Source organism: Hyperolius riggenbachi, chromosome 9 (genome assembly GCF_040937935.1).
Source record: "Hyperolius riggenbachi isolate aHypRig1 chromosome 9, aHypRig1.pri, whole genome shotgun sequence".
Taxonomy (NCBI): Eukaryota; Metazoa; Chordata; class Amphibia; order Anura; family Hyperoliidae; genus Hyperolius; species Hyperolius riggenbachi.
Window position 1 is genome coordinate 209,732,707 of NC_090654.1, and position 25,790 is coordinate 209,758,496.

At 42.2% G+C, this 25,790-nt stretch overlaps 1 protein-coding gene and 1 long non-coding RNA gene across 13 annotated transcripts in view; one reads left to right on the top strand and one right to left on the bottom strand.

The window, feature by feature from the left end:
* RYR3 (ryanodine receptor 3) overlaps positions 1-25,790 on the top strand; it is a 1,134,733-nt gene that overhangs the window by 388,244 nt on the left and 720,699 nt on the right. The gene's annotated exons all lie outside the window — the stretch shown is intronic.
* On the bottom strand, positions 2,190-6,891 carry LOC137531848 (uncharacterized). The gene is made up of 3 exons (XR_011023786.1): positions 6,779-6,891; positions 4,421-4,476; positions 2,190-2,820 (listed from the first exon to the last, which is right to left on the bottom strand). It is a non-coding gene; the product is annotated as an uncharacterized lncRNA (long non-coding RNA).

Sequence of the window (25,790 nt, forward strand, 5' to 3'; positions counted from 1 at the left end):
TAGTGTGTGCATTTATACATTACCTGCCCTGTAGCAGCTTCCGTACAGTGTCGTCCATCTCGCCGGGTAACAGCCGCATACACGCTAGCGGTGCATAGAGTCTGACATCAGACGCTATGAGCCACCGGCGTGTATTCGGAACCCGGCAAGATGGACGGAAGCCGCATGGAGGCTGACACTGGAAAGGTAATGTATAAATGCACTACACTACATAAATTTATACATAGCGGCGGGAGTTTCGTCGTCTCGTCGCTTATTTGCAATTCGCCCGCCGTACCGCCGCGCACCCGACTAACCAATTTCGGCCCGAAATTTTCCAGCATGAGCGATCGACTGTGCAGCCAATTTCTGTCCCGAAATTGGTAACTTTTTCGGTCGGGCATGCACTTGGCAGCACCAATTTTCATCCAATTTGATTATGGTAATCGAATTGGATGGTCGATTGGTTGGTTGGTCAGCTAGGAGAAAAAGTTAATTGCATATGGGCCATTGTGGAAAAAGAACTTTCCCTGCTTATCTACCAGATTCTTCCTATCTAAGCTTACATTGTTTCAGGGTCACTCTCCTAATCACACTACATACACACTCTAGATATGCATTGCCCAAGATGACTTTCGTCTTGGATGACTGTCTAGTGTGCATACAAGAGTCCTTTGTCTGATGTGTATTAGTTTATGTAATTTCATAAGAACCTACAGATGTCCAAAACTATTGTACTCCCCATCAGTGGTAAACTGTCTGACCCTACTTACAGTTGTGCTTGGCAGTTTGTGAACCCTTAAAGGGAAGATCCGCGCTGCTAAAAAAAAAACTGCACTCACCTGAGGCTTCTTCCAGCTCCTGGCAATCGATCGGTGCCCTCGGCGAAGCTCCTCTCCTTCCGGGCATCCAGCGGTAAAGAAGCTGACCTCGCCAGGTCGGCTTCCGGGTTGGCGTCATATGCATTCCACGGAGCGGGTCACGTGGTGTACGTGACGTCATCGGGTCTCTACTGCGCAGGCGCAGTAGTTCTGTGCCTGCGCAGTAGAGACCCGATGATGTCTCTACACCACGTGACCCCCCGCCGTGGAGCGCACGGAAGCCGACCTGGCGAGGTCGGCTTCTTCACCGCTGGACGCCCGGGGCACCGATCGACTGCCAGGAGCTGGAAGAAGCCCCAGGTGAGTGCAGTTTTTTTTTTTTTTAGCAGTGTGAACCTTCCTTTTAAAATGTTCTGTATTTTTATATGAATTTTGTCTTTAAAATAAGTTGTAAAAGTAGATGAAGAAAAGTTAAACAGAATAAAAAATATATTCTGCCATGTATTTATTGGAAAAAGTGAATCATGCTCTTGGAATTTTGTGTGACCCTCTTTATGCAGTAATAACTGCAGTTAGCAGTTTGTAGTAACTGTTGATCTATCTGGCACATAAACTCTGAGGAATTTTAGACCATTCCACCATGCAAAACAGCTTAAGCTCTTGGATGTCGGTGGTTATCCTAACAGGAAATGCTCACGTAAAATCTTTTCTAAACATTTCAGTTGTTAAAGATCATTTTAAAGTAAACCCGAGATGGTGATTATTCGTAAATAAAAAGCAATTCTACCTGATCCGGGAGGCTGGGCGGATCAGGTAGCCGCAATCCCTGCCACTCTCCGACGCTCCTGTGGCCTTTTATGGCGGACCTTTGTTTTTGTGAGCCCTGATGTCACAATGCTGGAAGAGCTGCTCTGTGTGTCTCACACAAAGCAACGTGCAGGGAGGTGGAGGAGTGGGAGTGGGAGGGCCAGGGAGAGACAGAGCATCCCAGTGGCAGCTGGTGAAGGCCCCCAGTGCAGGAACGCCCCAAGTGAGCTTTAAGCAAGCAATACCTCTCCTCCCTTCCCTTCAAGATTGGCAACAATTAAATGTCGACAATTTCAGGGGGTGATAGCGTGGCAGTGTGGGGGGCAGAGACCGGTGAGGGTGGCACCCATGCAGGAGGCATGTCCTGCAGCAGGAAACATGCCTCTGTGTCTCATCTGCCCCCCTCCTCCCCTGCACCTCCTCGGGTACACTTTAAGTGAAAAAAGTCTTGTCCGTTACTTACCTGGGGCATTTTTCAGTCACCTTGAAGTCCTTTTTTGCTGGTGGTTTAAAAAGCATTTTATTTACAAGTTGCGAAAATATCACCTAGGTGAAAACTCAGGTGAAAAAGTTAATTGCATAAGGGCCCATATGTTTCGTGATTGTTGTAGTGAAGGAGCAAGCAGGTAAATGTCCCTTCCCTGCTGAATGAGTTACAGGGACTTTCAAGAAGGCACATACTGCATTGTATAAGTTTGGTGCCAGACTTCTTACCAATTCACCAGTAGCAGATGTATGAAAAGAGGGGGAAAACACACATGCTAAGATATTTTTTTTCAACATTTTAGATGTCCTCTTCTTTTGTGTTCTCAATCTTTTCAGTCTTTATGACTAAAGGCTTTGGTAATTTTGCTAGGGCACGAAAGGACCATTTGATTAAAGTTTTCATTCACAAGACACTCGTTTCTGTTTTCTTTTTGATTGCAGAGCTTTCAATCTTTCTTCAAGTCTTGCAAAAGCTCTATCCAAATGTTTACTCCGTGCCACCTGGCAAGAATTCTAGCCATCCATACATTAATAGGTATACTAAGATACCTTATGTGGCATCATCAACTATTAATTATCATCACGATAAACAGTAATTGATAGCACTGATTAAGCGCAAGCACATATAAGACCAGGTTTCCCATGGGTTGCTGCCTAGAAATTGAAACATGAAGACCCGGATCCATGACTTCAGTATAAAGACTTCAATCAAGAACCAAAGACTATGCTGTAAAAAAAAAAAAAGTACACAGGATGGATCAGTAGTTTACAGCTTGTGCATGGCAACTTTAATCAAGAACCAAAAAACCCTTAGTCACCAAAACAATCCAGACACCAGAACACAGGTAAATTTGAATATCGTGCAAAAGTCCATTTATTTCAGTAATTCAACTTAAAAGATAAAACTAATGTATGAAATCAGAAGCCTTTGCTGGTGTTTTGAATTAACTAGCTAATTCGAGTCTGACACTTTGAGCCAAGAATATTGAACAATTTCACAATATTTATTTGGTGTGAGATTTTGATTTTGGGGTTTTGTTTTAATAACCTGTAAGCCATAATCATCAACATTATAACAAATAAAGGCTTGAATTATCTCACTGTGCATGTAATGTCTATTTCATGTATTAGTTTCACCTTTGAAGTTGAATGACTGAAATAAAAGGACTTTTGCGACAACATTCTCATTTTTTGAGTTTCATCTGTACTAGTGGAGATGTTCCCTTGAGAATCTTTAGAGGCTTTCAGTACATCTGAGCACCCTCTATAGTTGTAGCCAGGTTTAGAAGTTACTTGCATTAAAGATCGGTAGAAGCTGATGGAATGAGAACAAGCATTGCTGTGATGCTCTAATTTAGCAAGAGGGAAGAGATGACACATTACAGAGATAATCCTGTAAAAAGAATCCAGTGCTGAACAAGGTGACAGGACACATCTCTCTTTCACTCATCTACCCGATGTAACAGATGTACCTGTCAAATCTGCATCACACAGGCTTACCTAGGGCTGCCCTGGTAACTGTAAACAGGGTAGAAGCACTCATTGCTAGAGTAGGCCCTAAACATGACACCTCCAACATACACCAGAGTGCACACTAGGGCACAAGAGCTATTTTTCAGCCACTGCAGGATAATGCAGGGTAATTTGTCAAGCTGATTATCTGCTGTCTGAGCTAGAGGCTTAGGTCACCAAGATGCTTTTCATGCCTGTAATTTCAAACCTGCACAACTATTAGGGGAAAGGATTTTTTTCCCCCAAAAATGGTTGATGTTTTCCAGGATGTGAATGTTTCTTAATTAATTCTAAGGTGAGTGCATTGAGGGACCTTCTACTTGCATATCAGTTTTTAAACTTGAGGCTTTTCTGGAAAGTAATCACTTTGATGGCAAGTTCCTGTTTTCCACTTCTGTGAGGAAAGTATTTAAAACTATTTTGGGTTTCTTATACTTTCTATGTCTCCACTGGTGGATTTCTTCTAACTTTATGTCCCTGGAACATCTTTGGATCTTAATGCCTTTAACCTATGGTAGTGATTAGACTGTGCGCCTCTTTGAGGAAGTTAGTGATATGTTTGTAAAAAAAAAAAATGGCTCTGGTCCTTAAGGGGCCTGAGCTAGCTGGTACTAAAAGGTTTAATCTGGCTCGTAAACTCTATCATAAGTACTGGATTCAATCGTATATACCCTCCTATGGGGACTGAATTCAATTGGCAGATAAAACCCTTTCTTAAAATGAAGCTATACATTTGTTTTAAAGATTCTTTTATTTTCAAAGAAGGAGAAGACATACAATATGAAAGACATAATCAATAAAAAATGATGAAATACCGGTACACTCCACAGGATGAGACTGCCAGATCACAGGTTGCCTGCCCATATAGGAACTAAACAAATAAAAGACATAAAATAAACAAGGAAAATAATCAATGTATAAAGAACATGGCATAGCTTCAAATTCATATACAGATAACGTAACTTTCATATACGGGCTGCACACCAGCGCAGCCTAAAATTTAACAAGCAAAAATATCATTCGGGTAGCCCAAAACCACAGGACATATAAGCATCAAAATAGTTAGTTATTCCATGAACGATATCCCACAAGGAGTTTAATAGGGAAGGCATTGCATCTCTGAGTTAAGCAAGTGCAAGTAAAAGGCATACTTGGGCCCATTAGGGAACATACACCAAGATAAGCCATACCAAAGTAAGTACACTCAGAGGGCAACTAAACCAGTCATGTGAGACCCACATAATGCAACTCTAGCCAGTCTAAGCACAAAAAGAAAACAGTAAAGTAAGTAAAAAGAGATGGCAACAGAAAAGAGAAGGAAGAAGAAGAGAAAAGAAAAAGAAGCAAAAAAAAAGAGCAAGAGCAGGAACCTGAGACAAACCTGGGGACCAACCCCAGGGACAAACAAAATCCCAAAACACCTTATGGGGTGATAAATGCTGGATTTGGCAACTCATCAGCTTGTGTACTCGTATCAACTAAGCAGAAATGAGGCACAGATAGCCTGATTACTCTTTGAACTCAAACCAGCTAAACCAGGTCTTCCAGAATTGTTCATGTTTTCCATGAATGGTACTAGTCAGATCTTCCATTTTTTTTTAACCCAATCCACTTCACGGAGCTATTCCTGCACCGTGGGGGTGGTCTGTGGACTTCCATCTCCTAGCAATGGGCGCCTTGGCTACATTGACCAGGTGCCTTGTAAGGGTTTTCTAATATTTTCTGATGGACCCGGTATTCTGGTGCAGCAGAAAAAAATGCTGGAGAATCAGGAGGAAGGAAGTCTGATAACACATGCATCAAGTACCTCACGTCCACCCACTATTGAGTGAGCTCGGAGCAAGACCAAAAGCTATGGAACAGAGTCCCCATCTCAAGCCCACACCTCCAACACATTTTGTGCCATTGTTTGTCACTAAAGGTAAACCCAAGGTCCTCCTCCCATTTGGCCCTGTAAGTTGCCGAGTGAGAATCCGAGTAATTTAGGAGAGAGTACATCAGAGAGATAGATCAAACCTTCCCCAAGACAAGTTTGTTCAAATGTAGTGAGGGGACTATTAAAATCTTCTCTTCCCTGTGATCGAATAAAGTGTTTGCACTCCAGGCATCAGAGAATGTAGCGTCTGCTGTAGAGCTGGGAGCTGAACCCAGTTCCCATCAGATAACAAGAGATGTGCTTGCAGAGGGGGATTAACACGCGAGGAAGGATAAGTCCTGCGGTAGAGTCCCAAAGGGAAGGACGGGTTATCAAGGATGGGAAGGAGCGGAGTAGGCCAGAGAGAAAGAAGAGACTTACTTGTATATTTTGCCAGGGTTTAAAGTGGACCCAAATCAAAAATACAAGATTTCAGAAATAAAATATATTTTCTAAATTATAATGATAAATAGCAGCCTTTTTTCTGCTGCGTGATGACAAATATAAAATATTTTACATTTATTGGAGGAACCCCTCCCTTCCTTTCATATTGCCGGGATTTTTCCGGCAAACTTCTGGAGGAGATAAAAAAACAAAAACAAAACACAGGCTGCTACTGATGATGTCACAGGGGAGGGGATCTCAGCTTGTGTGAGATTTCACATAGATTATGCCCCTGTGAGGGAGGATAGCTGATGACAAACGCACTCATGATCTAAAACCTCCTACTAAGCTCAGAAGTAATGGCTGCCCCCAGTATAACCCTAGTTATGAAAAGCGAAGGGTGAAAAGCATGCACTGAAATGCTCATAGGCTTGAAGGAGTGATTATTTATCTTTGTATATGTCAGAGTGGTGCAACTAAATATTTTCAATTAAAAAAATGTTTGGTTTGGGTCCGCTTTAAATAGTGTGGGGTTCAAAGCCGCGGCTGGATCTAAAATCTTAAAGGAAGGGGCTGGCCACAGGGCCAGTTTAAGATGGCCATCAACTATTTCATCTTCCACACCCACCCATCTCTTGTGCTCAGAGTGTCTATGCCAGTCAGTTACCCAAATAAGAATTGCTGCAGCATAATAGAGCCGTGGGTTGGGGAGCCATACCTCCCGATTCCTTAGAGGGCATCTGAATTGAGTATTTCGGCCTAGATTTTTGACCATTTCAAATAAATGTGTATATAGTAGTAAAAATGTTTCTGTACCGTGTTAACCAAACAATATATGTAGGTAGAAAAAAACAAAGTCTTGTAAAAGTAATACCTTTTAATGGCTAACTGATAAAGTTAAATAATGCAAGCTTTCTGGGATCTAGTCCCCTTCTTCAGGCATATTTCCAGATGTTAGCTGTAGTAAAACACTGATGCAGGGAAATGGCAAACATGAAGATGGCAGTTGTGCTGGTTGCTGTTTAGCAGTTAGATGTCAGGTGATCAGCAGGCTGGAGCCAGTGAGCTTATGCAAGCAAACATGAAATCTAGCAGGTTTTTGCTGATAGTGAAGCCAAGTCAATCATGTTACATAAGGAGTCATGAATCCCATTCTACAATTTAACCCTAATGTTAATGCCTTGAACATTTTCATAAATTTGTACTCAGAAATCTTTCTTGCTTGTTCATTTTTGAAGTTACCCTTAAGAATAAGTACTTTTAGATCTTGCATGGACCAGGACACAGCATGCAAGATCTAAAAGTACTTATTCTTAAGGGCCCGTTCACACTTATAATCGCAAAACGAGTGATTTTCCCGCGATTAACGCGGAAAAACCACTGGACACTGCGGCGGTTTTGGAGCGATCACGATCGCTAATTGCGGAATGCTCGTCGCCGCCAAACTGCTGCATGGAGTGCGGTTGCGGTTATCGCTAACCGCAACCGCGCCAGTGAGAACACTGCCACTTGCTACATTGTGTAGCGGTTTTTGCAAAACCGCTAGCGGTTTGCCATGAGCGGGAATTGCGCTATTCCCGCTCAGTTGAGAACGAGCCCTAAGGGTAACTTCAAAAAGGAACAAGCAAGAAAGATTTCTGAGTACAAATTTATGAAAATGTTCAAGACATTAACAGAAGGGTTAAATTGTGGAATGGGATTCATGACTCCTTATGTAACATGATTGACTTGGCTTCACTATCTTCAGAAACCTGCTAGATTTCATGTTTGCTTGCATAAGCTCACTGGCTCCAGCCTGCTGATCACCTGACATCTAACTGCTAAACAGCAACCAGCACAACTGCCATCTTCATGTTTGCTATTTCCCTGCATCAGTGTTTTACTACAGCTAACATCTGGAAATATGCCTGAAGAAGGGGGCTAGATCCCAGAAAGCTTGTATTATTTAACTTTATCAGTTAGCCATTAAAAGGTATTACTTTTACAAGACTTTGTTTTTTTCTACCTACATAAAAAAAAATTGTAGAAAGTCAGGGTCACGCATTTGAATTAGTGAGAGGGAATGGGTATGGGCAGTGTTTAGGAAGCTATAAATTGAATACCATATGACTGGAATGGAAACAATTTTCACATACTCAGCCTTAATATTGATCTATAAATCCAGCAATTGACAGTGTATCCTACACCATTCAATTTTCTGAAAAGGTTATTAGAATTTTTCACCATTCCTAATTAACGTATTTAGTAAAAAAAAAAAGGGTAATTCAATCACATTTTTCACTTACATAAAACTTTCAATTTGTCTGTACAATGGGAATGGACAGCGTTTTACTAGGCATTTTCCTGTATCAGTTTGTCCTCTTCTCCATCTATCACCTTCTGTCTTGTCACGTTCTGCATTGCTATCTCCACTTGGGTCCGCCAGGGACAAGCACATGGTGGAGCAAAAAGAACAAAAACACACGTAATGAGGCAGTATCCCCACAAATAACAAGCCAGCATTTTCCACAATACACACTCAATATTCACTAAAAGACAATAAAATGCAGTGCACAGGCAACATACCGAGAACAGTAGTGAAACTACAGACCCACTTGTTGGCTGTGTGTGTGTGTGTGTGTGTGTGGGGGGGGGGGGGGGGGGGGGGGGGGCTTCGGTCTGCCAATTAAACTGAGCCTGCCTTCCAGCTAAAAGAAGATCCTAAAGAGATCACCCAGACACTGCAGAGCAAGTAGCTTCACTACTGGCAAAACTAAATTTTGGTTAACTCCTCCCTCTATTCCTCGCCTCTATATTTCATTGCGCTTTGCTCACCTTGTCACACATTTTATTAGGTTCTCCCCAACTACTTCCTCTTCCTACACCTCCATATTATATTATGCTACCCTCCACACACATTTCAAAGGTCACACACACATACACCTACACACACACCTACACACACACACACCTACATACACATCACTACACACACATGCACACATAGGAACCTGCAGCAACGCCATAACTCTCTTCTCCCTTGGTGCAGTTGTTCACCAGCATCACTTCCACATCTTCTGCTTTGACACCTGAGGTGGGGTAGTATACAAAAACATACCTAGAGGCAGTGTGTTTTTAGGATATCTAGTTGGAGTGCAACTTCGCCTTAGTTCAAAGGGGCAGTGGCCTAAGGTAGAGCGTATGCTTGTTGAAGAAAGTGCCTTTTGAGGGAGCGTTTAAAGATATCAAAGGTTGGAGAGTGACAGATGTGTCAAAGGGGTGCAAGGGAGTAAAAAAAGGTTAATGTTTATTATTTGAAGCCGGCGCTATTATTATATGGCTAATATTCTTTTGTGAGCAGCACATGTTGGTGCCCTATTTCTCTTTAGGACATGTATATTCTGCATACAATCTATTTAGTTTATAGTCTATATTCTTTATAAGAAGATCTTTACTTTACAGTTTACTGAAAACGGAATCACTGATTAGGGATATGTTCTTTTTTTCTCTTTTTATTTTGTGTTTATGTGTTGTTAATTTGCATCTTAAACTGCAACGCATCAAGATTATACTATTACGCTCTGTTATATATTACTAGCTGACTTAAGCCCTTTTAAACGGGCTCTAGGTCTGTCACCGCATGTCACTGCGCACACGTCCGCCCGTTGGCCCCGACCACCCCTTGAAGCTGCACGTCACTCCCCCTCAGTGTCTCTGCGCACATGCGCATTTCGTTATGAGCAGGGACACACACAGGGACACACACGGACGCAGAGACACTTGGATTTTATTATATAGGATTCTTGTGTATTGTTCTGGATATTTCATCTGTGCATGGTTTGTGCAATGTCGTATTTCTGTTTTCATATGTGCATAAACCTGATGTGTTTAAAAGAAAAAAAAACGTATGATATAGAAAGGTGAATTTTAAGTGTACCTTTTGTATTTGTTACATTTTTTTAAAACAAGTTTATAGTTTAGCTTGCTTATGTTTAACTGGTATAGTTATTAATTTTATGTAGTACTGAAAATGAAATTAATCAGAAACCTTAGGTATATCAGATAAATTTGTCCGTTTTTGTGATACTTGTTCCTTTAGCTGGTAATGTGTTGTGAGCAAGTGCTGCTTTAGTGTTGCTGTAAATACATTTCTAGGGATTACATAAGAAAATATTGACTTCTGATCTGAACAAACTAATGGGATTTTCTGGTGGTCAGAAGAAAGTCTGCAGACTGATAAATATTAGTAAGTTGTGCACATGTCCCCCCGTGTGCATATGCAGACAAATGATGAATGTAATCCGACGAAGGCCACAAACCATGGGAATTTGCTTGGTATAAAAGATTGGGCAGAAAGCCATTGTACATGTGTGTACACTGCTTTGTTTTACCTGACCACAATAGAATGGTCTATTTCCTCAACGGTTAGCCGCGTATTGTCTTATGTATTCTAGGTACAACATTTAGGGCTAGCTCACACTTTGCGCTTGGATCCGCACTTGCCCGCGATCACGATTTGCAGGCAAAATCTTACGATTCAGCGCGATTTTCACTTGTGATTCCTGTTCAATAGAATGAAAATCACAGCACAATCGCCCCTGAAATGCTGCATGCAGCGCGTTTGCGATTGAAATCGGAAACGCTGCATTGTGAACGTATCCACTGAAAAATTGCCAAGTGTGAACCAGCCCTCAAAGAGAAAAGTTCCCAGACTTTGTGACTAATAATTAGGCACTTTTGATCAGTCATTATCTTATCCAGGCCTTAAAGTGGCCCTACATCTAATGACTTGGCGTCCAATCGACCATCTGATTCGATAATTATTCTCAAATGGGATGAAAATTGGTGTCACCAGAAGCATGCCCAATAAACGATTCAACCGATTTCAGGCCGAAATTGGTTGAATGTATCGTTCGGAGATGTTGGGAAATCCTGGGCTGACTTGGTCAATCAGGTGCGTGGTTGTAATGGCGTGTGATAGTTGGGAACAACCAAAGTGACAGACCCCCTGGCTGCTGTCCCTCCCAATGTCAGGCTTGCCTGTTCAATGACTATAGGTCAGGCTGTATGCTCATGTGACTGACCTATAGTCCAGCCCGTAACACCTGCTCAAAAAAACTCCTACCTAATATGAGTCTACAATACCTTGCAGGCAGATGTAGCAAACAAATTGACAGATAGTATTCACCAAACAAAGAGTAATCAGCAGATATAGTCACCTGAGGCCTGGTGTTTGGAGGCAGTCCAGATAATAGCCAGGGAATGACAGGCTGGTGGTAGATACACACTTTCCAGAGGTGTGGTCAGTACAATCCGAGTCAGTCTAGGCAGAGTTCATAAGAATAGTCCAAACAAGCAGGGGTCGATCCAGACAGAAATCAGGGAAATCCAGGAAAAAGGCAGAGTCTGTAAAGGGTAATCCAACAGAGAACATGGTCAGGAACAAACAGGAGTCAGCAACAGGAGATCAATCTGAAAATAAGCTTGGTCAAGATACAAAGTCTGCACAAGATCAGCAGTTGAGAGCGCAGTCTCAGCAACAAGCCCAGCCTGAGCGCCATGTGCTCCACTGACATCAGAGCTTAGATGAGACCTAGAGGCTTGCGCCTCAGCGTGGATCTCTGCGTTCTGCCGCCATGAGCGGCGAGCTCTTACACCCAAATGTTTTATGTGACCCCCCAGTTGCCGTGCGCTACAATACTTTACCTGTCATGAGTGACAGCCACTGTATTTCTTGATCCGGGTCCCACGTTACTACCGGCATATAACAGGTGAAAGACGTGGCTGATGTCACACACACACTACCTGCTCATAAGGCCGGCAGCCACGTGGGGTGCCAAAGCGGAAGTACAGTGGACACTAGGGGGACAGCGCAACAGGTAAAGTAACACAAGCCCCGTGAGGCACATACAACATTTGGGGGGGATGCAGCTGGGGACGGCGTGTCAAAGCTGATTCCCAAAAGATTTCATGCTAAAAACAATCGGAAATTGACCCAGTGGTGTATGGACGGCCAACAATTTTCTCTCTGATCAGATTTGATCAGAGAGAGATCTGTCTTTTTGTTGAATCTGTCGGACAGGAAGTACGTCACTGGAATTCCCATATTTCCCCACTGTAATCACTTTGTTACGCGCATGCGCAGCACACCACCACCATTAACCTATTTAAAATGTATGTGCCGCCCATTGGCGCTGAATACTTTTACTTACTACGTGGAAGTCGGACAGTAACGCACTGTTGACTTTGTGGCCAATTGGGCACTTCCGGTGCAACGCGACGCAATGCTTATAGTGTCATAGGCCCCACTGCCTTGCATTGTTGTTGCATTACCCTGTGGTAAAACAGGGTAACGCAATGCACACTTGCAAGGCTAGTGTAAAAGGGTGCCTAAAAACTACTGAAAAGAATTCCTAATTTGAAAGTTAATAGTTCATGCAAGAAGATAGGAATTTATGAAAAGCCTGTGCTCCAAAAATGGCATAGATTTTATGCCTTCAAATATGTAAAAACACAGTTTCAGTTTTGGAAATTGATACCTGGCTGTCAACTGAAATGGATAGATTATTTTAATAAAATTGAACTGAAAAAATAAAATAAAAACCTTGTACAACACTGACACCGGAGTTTTCTCTGTCAGGGAATTGGACAACGTGTGGTATAGGTTGCATAGAGCATAAAACCCTAACTCTGGACGTGAGTGGTGAAACAAACCAATGTCTTCATTTTCTTTAAAGGTGGCCACACGTGATACAATAAAATGATCCAATTTTACAGCGATTCGATAAAAAGTTTGATTGTATTTCCATTTTTTTCCGATATAAGTTGATCGAGAGTGGTTGCTTTTTTGGAATAATTTTTATGAAAATTGAATTATGTGGGGTAGATTGTAATTTTCTTAATGTGTGGACTCAAGCAATTTTTCTGTTTTCAATCATTTTTTTTCCATTGGTCAGGTTTTTTAAAATGTTACAATTAATCTGAAAAATTGGTTGTAACGCTTGAATTGGCAAGAAGTTTCAAAAATTGAATGGTGTGTGTGTCCACCTTTAGGGTACATACACACGACGGATTTTTCTTAACGACCGGTCGTTTGGATGTCAAATCGGGCGTGTGTATGGTTGGTCGTTCAGCTGATAAGACTGGATTTGAACAATCCGCTTGGCAGTGGACACACACACCATTCAATTTTTTAAACTTCTTGCCAATTCAAGAGTTACAACTAGGCTAACAGTAATAGTATCAGTCGCTCTATTTGCTTGACACTGTGAATTATCTCCCTGCGGTGCCTTATGCAGAGATTTTCAGACACGCCACACACGTCCCATTTTTCAATATTATTGTTATTGATTTTTATTTCATCATCATTCATCATCTTGCTTTGTACAATGAAAGGAATACATAACATACTTGCACAGGTATACAACTCATACAGTTTCCAATACTTACAGTTAAGTAGTGCAGACTAGACAAAACACAGAACATTTATATTGCGCTTTTCTACTGGCAGTCTCAAAGCGCCTGAGCTGCAGTGCTCTATAGGCAGTTGAAGTGTTAAGGAGTCTTGCCCAAGGTCTCCTCACTGAATGGGTGCAGGCTTACTGAACAGGAAGAGCCGAGATTTGAACCCAGGTCTTCTGGTATCCAATGTATGTACAGGCTGAACCAGATTTACTATTTCCCCTAAGGTAGAAGGAGAACTTAAGATTTGTAATTTGGTAGTATGGGCAGCGTGGGCTGCTAGTCTCCAGGTCCTTGTCCTACCATCAGTGTGACCAGTGTGGGAAACTAGCTGCCTGTTCTGCCCCTGCTACCACATTACAATGTGAAACTGAAAGTCTCCTTCTAGCATAGGGGAAATAGTGAATTTGGTTCAGCCCATGCATACATCAGTACTGCAGATCCGGACACATACTGTGTCTTTTAATTAGGTTACTGGCTGTGTTCTGCAGACCAGATTAATTGCAGTTGCTGCTGGGTGAGTTTAGCATTGCTTTTGCTTCTGGAATCCAGGCAGGGCACCTGCTCTCAGGGCTGTTCAAAGTGCATCACATCATCCTAGCTGGTATGAGCTAGGATCCCTGACGGTGCGAGGTAAGACAGCCTGCAGAGCAAAGCAGGGATAGCTGTGATGATATGCAAGGCTGTGTTTAAAATATTTGTGACGCGTTTCCCAGGGGAGCACCCCTTTTTTTTATCAAGCATAGATCTTACCACTAACAACCTAACTACCACTTATCTTCCATATTAGCCACACTAACTTTGTTCATTTTGCTGGTACCTTATATAGAGAAGGATAGGTGTAGCTAAGTCAATTATTATAATTCTTATTTATTGGATTTATATAGCGCCAACATATTATGCAGCACTGTACAATACATAGGATTACAGACAATGATAACAGCGGTGACTGACAGCACAATACAGGTAATAGAATATAGATACAACAATACAGGTAATAAGCAATAAGATACACAAAACAATACAGGTGGTATAATACAATGCCAGATCATACACTGGAGTGGTAGTGCTAATAATACAAATTCACATATTCTGTGTACAATCAAGTATGATACACAAGGGGAGAGGGTCCTGCCAAAGGCTTACAGTCTAGAGGGAGGGGTGGTGACACGAAAGGAGGGGGGCTGCATTGAGAGGTTCTCGGCAGAGAGAGTTAGGGCAGCGTTGAGGTGAGGTAGGCCTACATACCAGTATCAACCCTATAAAAGTGAAACTGAAGTCAGAGGGATATGGAGGCTGACATGTTTATTTCCTTTTAAATAATGAAAATTGCCTGGCTGCCATGCTGATCCTCCGCCTCTAATACTTTGAGCCATAGACCCTGAACAAGCATATTCAAATCTGATGTCTATAACAAATCTGACAAGATTAGCTGCATGCTTGTTTCAGGTGTGCGATTTAGATCCTCCTGTCCATGAAGATCAGCAGGACTGCCAGGCAACTGGTATTGTTTAAAAGGAAGTAAATATGGTAGCTTCCATAGGTCTGACACCTCGGGTTCTTTTTTTTTTTTTTAATAGATTCTCTATTTATCAAAAACTTTTTAACAAATATATCAAAATACCATACATGTACATACCAATATTTTGTTACAATCAGAAAAATAGATATGGGATTACAACCATTTAAGTTACATTTACTAAATAGTCAAGTATTATTACAATCTATTAAGCTAAGATTCGACTCATATATCATCTAACAATGTAACAATGTCAGTCTAGTAACTATTGTAGCCCCACTACACCAGGTAAGTGAACCTCACGAAAATAGAGCTACAGCAAGCAATCTTAATATGCATTAATCTCTCTTCAAGGGGTATATTTGAAATTAATATTTCATACACTAGCCTTCAAAGGGCGTCCTCTGCCCCTACAAAAAGGAAAGTCCAGACTATTAAGAAACAAAAAACAAAAGTAACTCCACTCAATCAGGATATCATTCACACTTCTCACTCAGACTCATCCCTACCAAAACCGCATTGGGCAGGCCCAACACCCTCCCCCCCCCCCCCTCCCAGCCAGATCAAGGTCTCGCCCAGTGTCCCCGCGCCCAGTGTTCCTCAAGGCAAACCCCCCTGATCAAGGCCAGAAAATTCTAATTCAAATTACTTTTTTATATTCATCAGTATCAATAAACACTTTCCATTTTTCCCAAATCAGCTCCTGTGTTTCTCCTATCCCACGTGTTAAGGCAATCAATCCCTTCATACGCTGCATGTGCCCAACCTCATTAAACCATTCCACCAAAGTGGGGGCAGCAGGCGAGGGAGAAAAATCAGACCCTCGAGTTATTTTTTAAACATTGGCACTCCAAATTCATGCACATAGCTCCCTGTAATGCAGACTGTGATAAAAGACAATGCTAAAATGTAGGTTATTAGTTTACAAAAACAGTATTCTTTGTAAAGCCAGTTGACTGCTTTGCTGCAGTTGGGTAGTGTAGTGACCAGTAGATGGAGGAAACTGACTTTACACAAAAGAGGTGAACTGACTACTCAAAAACTTTGGTTAGTTTATCACTGTCTTTGTTACAGGCTACTGTGTGTGCAAATGTTGGATTGCTAAAGGTTAATATTGGTATTAATATTTATTAGGGTGCACACACTTCCTAATAGAAGTGAATTAGAGACCAAGCTGGATGGAAGTGGCGGTCAGAGTAGTGGATCGCTTTCCTTAACCACTGAAGGACCGCAGGAATGTTCAATGATCTGTGCTGGGTGGGCTTTTCAGCCCCCAGCACAGATCGCGTGGCAGGCAGGGCACCGGCTATCTGTGTGTAGCGGGGGGGCTCCTCAAAGTCCCCCTCCACAGCGCTATTCCCCCCCCCCCTCCCTCTCCTTCCCAAGATAGGCGGTACAGGACAGCGATCCGTCCTGTACTGCCTCAGATAGGCTTCAGCCTATCAGATGCCGGCGATCCCCGGCCAATCAGAGGCCGGGGATCGCCGATCTCCTTTACGGCGCTGCTGTGACAGCAGCGCCGTACGATGTAAACACCGGGGATTTCTTCCCTGGGTGTTTACATTTCGCCTGCGAGCCGCGATCGGAGGCTCGCAGGCTGTTCACGGAGACTCCCTCCACGAACTGACAGGAAATGTTCGAGCGGCCGTTTCCATGGAAACACCACTGCGACCAGCCGCCGCCTATCGGCGTTGGCTGGTCGTTAAGTGGTTAGTTATGCTTCTACTGCTGAAAACTATTCATGAAACGCATTTTATATTGTAATGCACATGACTTTGAAGATAAAACCTTCTTTAGTAACCCTACTGCATGGGGTTAAATCCTGGCAGGGGTTTAGTTGGGCTTTAAAGCCTATCTCCAAGCTAAGATCTAAATAGACCATTCTATAGGTTAGTAATGAAAGTGTGTCAATGCTACCTTGAAAATGTGATCACATGATCTGAAATGGCTGTGTAGAGATCGGACATAATGTGAGGCTATGTGGTTGGTGACACTGCTGTTTGGACTGGCGATGCGGGATGCGGCTAGTGACTTGAAAGACGCTCTGCCCCTAAAGCTAAGTACCCATTTGAAGCTGGATCAGGGATTAGCGGCGACCAACGACATTCCCCGAAATATATTCACGATGATGCGGGTAAATGTGGGGATCCGAAGGATCATTGTTCATTGATCCAACAGGACGTCACAATCGCTGCACATGCTAAACCTCTTTTAATGAATTTTTGTTAAACGGTGTTACACAAAAAATTGCAGCAAAAAAAAAAAAAGAAAAATGCGTCCTGGGTATGGACCTTATGGCACTTATTCAATTCACTTTATCTTCTACATTTTCTCCTAGGTGATTTTTTTTTTCTCACCTTATCAATAAAATATCTTTTAAGCCACCAGCAAGCAAGAAAACCCTCAATAATTTTGACAATACTTGTTCACATACTTTTTGGTACTTTTCCAGTTGCAGTGTGCTGAAAGAAATAGTTGTCATTGAATTTTGGACTGACAGCATGATGTGATTAAGTGGACTTGTTTCCCCTGTGTTTCCCGGAGTTCACATTTTCACACATTCAGGCTCAGCAAGTTTTTAGCTATCTGAAAAGGCTTTTTCTTTTTGCAAATTAGAAAGCCCTGGTTATAAGATGGGATAACCACTTGACTGAGTGTTTGCAGAGATAGGCATGACAACACTCTCGTGTTTAGATTTATTGCGCTGTTGTGAAATTAAGCGATAAATACTTTAACGTCTGTTGAATTCCACAGTAGGATTATTAAATCTGCATCTCATGGGTTCTTGTGCCAATGTCTAGACCCCAGTTTGACCCGACACCTAGAGCAGACCTCCATTCATGACATGCATAGACTTGGAAGGAGGCCACCTCTGGCTGTCAGCAACATTTACAATGCTGAGATAAGAGCTGCTTGTACAGTGTTCCCTGGTTGCAGAGTGTAGCTAGTACATTACAGTTCACCTGTCCGCAAGTAATCAAAGCAAATGCTATTAAACTTCACAATGAGACAAAGCGGCGCATGCTGGCTAGATTCACTGTGGGACGTTGCGTTGTGATGCCACGTTAAAGTCACAATGCAGAATTACAACGCAAAACAAATAAAGGTGGTAACGTACATTAATGCTGCATTACCGTCGCATACAATAAGTACAGTGACGCATACAGGCAATAAAAAGTATGCTGTCTTGTACCTGGTAACGTGTGCGTTTTGTGGTAACGCACTGCAGCAGGGCGCTACCATAATGCTACACATTACAATGCGACACTAACATCGCAATGTGAACATCCCATTGCAGTGCAGTAAGCTGCATTATAAGACTTTATAACGCAGTTCCGCAACGTCCCACTGTGAACCAAGCCACAAGTTGCTAATCAACTTTTTCCCGTACAAACATGGCATAAAAAAAGTATATGGGATGAGGGAGGTCACCAGTGCAGAGAGGTTGACAGCTGTTTTGCCTTTTACAAATTAATTAGGGTGTGTATTTGGACTTTTTTTTTTCAGTAACTTTAGCTTTTTTGCGTTTTCCTCATTCTGTTATGGTGGCCATACATGGTACAATAAAAATGTTCGATTATCCAGTTTATTCAATCTAAATGATCAAATCGAATGAAAGTTGAAAATATTTTTTTTTTCGATCAAGAAATACGAACGATTATCCCGTTTTTTCGAGAAAAATCAGATCGGACATGCTGGAAAAATCTTTATATTCGATCTGACGGAATAATCAAACTAAATTATCTAATCGAAAAAAATTGTACCATGTATGGCCACCCTAAGGACTTTTGAGTCATGTCCGCCCTTGTGCAGATTTCCGGTGTGTTTACGGATGTCCGCAACATTTACGGACATCTGAATGGAAGGTATGCTGTTGTGACCTGAGTGGAAGCGGAAATGACGTCTTCCGAGAGTTTGATGTCCCTCGTGTACAGCTAATACATGCTGTTACATCATGTACCCAAAAGGAGTTTCTCCCACCACACCTGACAGGTAATAGCTTGCTATATGGTATAAAAATGGTCAGTGCAGAGATGGGTTATTTGTCCTGACGTGCATGAAAGATGAAACGGCTGTCTACCTCTCTGCACTGGTGATCTCCCTTATCCTTATGAGTGTTTTAATGCCATTTTTGTACGAATAAACTTGAATTAACAACTTGAATGTGCCCTCTGCTTGCTCCTCATCTCTACTTTTTGTGATTCTATTAACTACTTCACGTCACAGTCTATTTTACCCTTTCCACCAAGAGCCATTTTCCCCTGTCAGCTCTCCTCCCATTCATTTGGCATTCACATCTTTATTACTGCTTATCACACCTAAAGGATCTATATGGTTTTTTTTTATCAACACACATTTTTGTTTTTTGCTTTTTGTGGGCAATGCTTGTTTTCAGTCATTACTTTATTTTCTATGCATTTTTTAGGGAAAAACAGAAAAAAAATACACTATTTCTCCAATTCCACCCCCTATAGTTTTGAAATAAACAATGTTGTTGTAAATAAAACCCACACATTTTATTTGCACATTTGTCCCGGTTATTACAACATTTAAATGATGTCCCTAGTACACTGTATGGTGACAGTATATCAATTGGAAATAAAGGTGTATTTTTTCGGACGTGTTTTTTATTTGTTTTTTTTGTACTCATCAATAACTTAATTACACGTTCATATTTTGCGAAAAATAACAGTAATATACCCTCTTTACATATACTGTATATTTAAAAAGTTCAGACCCTATGGTAACGCTTTTTTTTTTCTTCTTTTTATTTATTGTCACTTTTTTTTTAAAAATGTTTGTTTTGTAAGTATGGGAGGATGTTAATAAGGTTTTAATAATAATTCGTTTTTTTACTTTAGTTACACTTTTTGGCCACTAAATATTCTCCTGGAAGTTACCAGGAAGTGTTCTTTTTTTTTTTAACTACCAGTGTTACTTTCACTTTAATGAATGAACATGTCTCGGGATTCATTCCTTTTACCAATTCCCCCTCTATCGTGGCCATCGGGTACAAGTGATGGGCATGCGCACATGTGCGTGCCCCCCGCTGCAAAATGACAGGACGCACCTGTACATCCTATTTGCCGCACAGAGGCACAAACTGGGCATATACATCGAGTTTGTGTAAATACATTAAACATCACACTAGTCCATTCAGGTTTAAAGGGAACCTGAAGAATAGATACATAGAGGCTGCCATATTTATTTATTTTTAAGCAATACCGGTTGCCTGGCTATCCTGCTGATCCTCAGCCTCTAATATTTTTTTCCATAGACCCTGAACAAGCATGCAGCAGAACAGGTGTGTCTGACATAATTGTCAGATCTGGCAAGATTATCTGTATTCTCTTTTCTGGTGTGATTCAGACACTACTGCATCCAAATAAATCAGTAGGGCTTCCAGGCAACTGGTATTGTTCAAAAGGAAATAAATATGGTAGCCTCCATATACTTCTTGTTTCAGGTTCCATTTAAGATGAATAAATCCATTGACGTGACGCAAACCTGTAAAAAAACATTATTATACTTGTTAATATCTTTATGATTGCTTCATTACTGGGTTCTATTTCTCTGAAATCACGTTAATTACTGCCTCACTGAGCTGCTCTCTTTGACAAACAATTTCCATCTCTACTCATGTGCTAGCAGTGTGATGTTAGTAACAGATTAGTAGGCATTGGTCTTCAGTTAGTAACCTAGTACATCTTGTTCTGTGAGAGAGATAGAACTACAGCCCAGTACCCCCTGTGAAGATGCATATGTGCATGTTGCTCATAGCGGTCAGTCATATTTCATGTTTTATTTGCAAATCACTGCTGTAAAATGACAGTTGGAGGCAGGGCAAACATTTCACTGGAACCAGCAGTTATTCTCGCATACATTGATGAAGGCTAAAGTAGGACACTGATGAAGGCTAAAGTAGGACACAGACTTCCCTGTGCTGCCGGTCCCCAGTGAAAGACTGAAAACATTTATTACAAAATTTGCAGACCACAAATAAGAAAACAGATACTGTAGCAGGCAGATCCTTATGATCACCCATAATATCTGTGAATGCTTTCAACATATAAAGCACATTTTCCCCATGGGTTTGCTTTAAACTCTCAGCTCAGTCAACACATTAAGTATACATGTAGTTATAGCAGTGTTGCTCCATCAGGTTCTAATTTTACATTTGAGGGGAGGGTAAAGGACTTTGTGAAGGTCACTTAGTAATACTATGAAGATGCAGATTGCATTAGAATAGTGAACCACACAGTTTGGCCCAGATACACTAACCAGCATCAAACTGTACCTGCACACAAAGTGCATTTAAAATCTAAGTGAAGACATGCAAACTATCTAGCGCATGTTACACAAATACTGTAGCTTGCATTATACAATGTAGAACATTGCTTGTGTAACGTAGTTTACTAGCTGGGTTGTTCAGCCAGTAATGCATGTTGTACAAAATGCAAGTTAAGCCATTTATGTAAGGTTACATAGTTACATAGTTATTTGGGTTGAAAAAAAACATACATGCATCGAGTTCAACCAGAGAACAGAATACAACACCAGCCTGCTCCCTCACATATCCCTGTTGATCCAGAGGAAGGCGAAAAACCTTTACAAGGCATGGTCCAATTAGCCCCAAAAGGGAAAAAAAATTCCTTCCCGACTCGAGATGGCAATCAGATAAAATCCCTGAATCAACATCATTAGGCATTACCTAGTAATTGTAGCCATGGATGTCTTTCAACGCAAGGAAAGCTTCTAAGCCCCCTTTAAATGCAGGTATAGAGTTTTCCATAACTACTTCCTGTGGCAATGTATTCCACATCCTTTCCTAAATAAATGGCTAAAACGTTTTTCCTCCATGCGCAGATAGTCCTTTGAGAAGGCCTAGGGACAAAAAGCTCATCCGCCAAGCTTTTATAATGCATGTGTAACGATTGTGGAACTTTCTCCGTGATCAGCGCACAACGCGTGCGCTGACACGGCGGAAATCCTCCACACGCGTGTAATTGCAGGCACCCAGCAAAAGGTGCTACACACCTGTAGAGGGAAATTCCTGTCGGCAGATGGCGCTGGGGAGTGTAGAGGAACCAATCCTCTGTACCTCCACAAATGCCAGACAGGAATTGTACGAAGCGCAGAACGCAATCGCAAGAGAGGCGATTGCGAATGAGAACGAGCAAAGGGACAGGTTGTATGTGTGTGCGCCAACCTAGTCGCCACCCCGCGACAGTGCACACACAACAGCAGATATGAAATAGGAACGCGATCGCGAGAAAGGCGATTGCCAGAAGTGACACAAGGCAGATCAGAACAGAATACGAGGATAGCAAAGGCACAGCAAATCATACAATAAGGAGATGCGGAAAATAACAAACGCTAGCTAACCGCGAACACCGCACTCATTCGCAATAGTGCACGTGGTTATGCGCGGTTTCCACGTGATAAGCACAATAGAGACAAGCACGCCCAACCAACCAAAACAAGACAAACATGTAACAGAGGACGCGAGCGCTTGCTTAACGGCTACCTCACCGAGCCTCCAGCAAGCGTTCGTAGCAGACAAGACAGACACACGAAAACAGGGACAAGCGAGAGATAGGATCCACAGCACTAGCGAAAGTGGCCAGCGCGATCCAGGTACAGAGTAGCAGAACAGAAGGATCCACAGCACTAGCGTAAAGTGGCTAGCGCGATCCCAGGAGACAGAACAGAAGGATCCACAGCGCTAGCGAAAGTGGCTAGCGCGATCCAGGTACAGAGTAGCAGAACAGAAGGATCCACAGCACTAGCGGAAAGTGGCTAGCGCGATCCAAGGAGACAGATCAGAAGAGATAGCTGGTAGCAACCGCTGCACCAGCTATACTCCAAGAACAGAGATCAGAACCATTTCCTGTTGACCACCGCTGGGACAGGACAACAACAACAGAACAAACAAACAGATAAACAATCCTAACTGCACTAGGGAACCTGCCTAGCACAGTTTCCAGGAATTACTCTAAGCTGATCTTCAAACAAAGAGCATCGCTGACACTCTCCAGAGTGTTTCACAGGAAGGCTCCTTATGACCAGCCAAGCATTGTGGGAAAGACATAGTACTTATAGTACACGCCTCCAATGAATGTGGCCAGGGCAATTTGCATGACAACGTATGCAAATTCCTCTGCAAGCACAAGCTGCAAAACTGATAGAAGCTCTTCTTTCCAGAGTCCTGCAGCATGCAAACCTAAACAACGGTCAAAAAGCTGCCTGCCTGCACAGGCAGCTAAGCGGATTCTCACAGCATGACTTTACATTTTTCAACATTGCATTTCATCTGCCATTTATGTGCCCATATGGCCATCCTATCTAGATCCTGTTGCAATATGTCCCTATTCCTGAGAGTTGATGATTCTGCACAATTTTTTATCATCTGCAAAAATGGCAACATTGCTCACTACTGAATCTACTAGGTCATTAATAAATAAATTGAAGAGCACTGGACCCAGTACAGACCCCTGTGGGACCCCACTGCTAACAGTCTTCCATTTTGAGTATGATCCATTGACCACAACTCTTTGTTTTTTGTCCAGTAGCCAGTTCCCTATCCATGCACACAGACTCTTCCCCAGTCCTTGCAAAGTCCAAGTTTATCACAGCTACAGCATTCCCAATATTCACATTAGCGTTCACTACCTCATAAAAGCTGAGAATGTTAGTCAAACAGAACCTGTCTTTAGTAAACCCATGTTGATGCTGAGAAATAAGATTGTTTTCTACTATGAAGTCATGTATAGTATCTCTTAGTAACCCCTCAAATAGTTTGCATACAACTGATGTTAAGCTTACAGGTCTAATTTCCTGGATCTGATTTTTTGCCCTTCTTAAATAATGGGATAACGTGGGCTGTACGCCAATCCACTGGGACTCTGCCAGTTGAAAGAGAGTCACAAAAATTAAGATAAAGGGGTTTATCTATAACTGAACTTAATTCCCTTAGGACCCGAGGATGCATGCCATCCGGGCCAGATGCCTTGTCTATTTTTAATTTATTTAGTCTTGCCTTCACTTCTTCCTGCGTTGAGTATTTAATATTACAATTGGAAGATTGAGACTTTTCTGCATCTGTAATTTGCAACAGTGATGTTTCCCTTGTGAAGACAGAAGCAAAGAAAGCAACCACCCTGGCATTCTATCAACTGCGCCAGGGTGGCGGCGCAGCAGGTTTTTTTGAATATTTTTTTTTTAAATCATGTAGCTAGCCTTGCGCTAGCTACATGATGCCCCCTCCCTGCGGCGTCCGCCTGTACCTTACGATCCCCGCCGGCGCGTACCCACATAAGGAAATCCCATTCTGAACGGGATTTCCTTTAGCATCCCCCGTCGCCATGACAATGATCGCGATGACGTCATCGACGTCGTGACGTCAGATGGAGTCCCGACCCACCCCTCAGGCACTGATTGGCCAGGCTGCACAGGGGTCTGAGCGGGGGGGGGGGGGGGCGTTGGGCATGAGGCGGTGGGTAGCGGCGCATTGGCGGCGAGCGGCGGCGATCGTCCACAACACGCAGCAAGCAAAGTGCTTGCGTGTTTAAAAAAAAATGAAAATCGGCCGAGCGGGGCCTGAGCGGCGCCCTCCGCCAAGGAGGTTAATAACTCTGCCTTACCTTGGTCATCCACCATTGAGTTCCCACCCTCATCCTTTAGGAGTCCAATACAGTCAACCTTTCTTTTTTTAAAGTTGATGTACTTGTAAATCTTCTTTGGGTTAGATTTGATATCCCTAGCGATTTGATTTTCAGCTTCAATCTTTGCCAGCCTAATTTCTTTTTTACAATTTTTATTGCACTCCTTATAATTGTTTAATGCAGCCTCTGTCCCCTCCTGTTTTAGGACCTTATAGGCATTCTTCTTCATTGTATCTCTAACCTTTCTATTTATCCATAGAGGCCTTTTGTTATTCCTTGATTATTTGTTTCCATATGGGATATACATACTACAATTCTGATTGAGAGTAAGTTTAAAAGCTTACCATTTCCCTTCAGTGTCCTCCCCTTGTAGTACATTATCCCAGTTCACCAAACTTAGTGCCTGCCTGAGTTGATTTAACTTAGCTTTTCTAAAATTCATAGTTTTAGTGGTTCCGCTCCCCCGCGGCCTATCAGTCACCAGATCAAACGTTATCATGTTGTGATCACATTTTCCCAAATGTTCTTGAACCTGCTCATTTGATACATTATCTGGTCTATTAGAAATGACCTGATCCAGTAACGCATTTTCCTTAGTTGTTTCCATTACGATTTGAGTCAAGTAATTGTCCTGTAGTGATGCCAGAGATCTGCTGCTTTTACCAGAATGGGTAGCCCCAATACTCCAGTTAATGTCTGGAAAGTTGAAGTCACCCATAACTATGATCTCATTTTTACTTGCAGCTTTTTCAATCTGCTGTAGTAATTGCAGTTCTGCAGCTTCGTGGATATGTGGTGGCCTGTAGCATACCCCAATAAGCAATTGGCAACCTTTATTTCCACCATGAATATTTACCCAAACGGACTCCACATCTTCACAATCTTCCTCCATCTCATCGTTCAGGACAGCTGTAAAAGAATTCTTAACAAAGAGACAAACCCCTCCACCTTTTTTTCCCTGTTCTATCCTTCCTAAACACATTGTATCCCTCTAAATTTGCTATCCAGTCATGGCTTTCATCCATCCATGTCTCGGTTATTCCCACAATATAGCCTTTGTCAATCAGAATGAACTCTAGTTCATCTATTTTATTTGCAAGGCTCCTAGCATTGGTTACCATGCACTTTATATTTTTACCTCCACATTTTTACAATTTGTTTACATGAAATGGGCTACTTGAAGTTTTACCAACCTCCTTACTCTTTACACTGTTCCCACCCCCCTCTCCACCCCCCATAATGTTAGGCTCCCACTGTCTTTT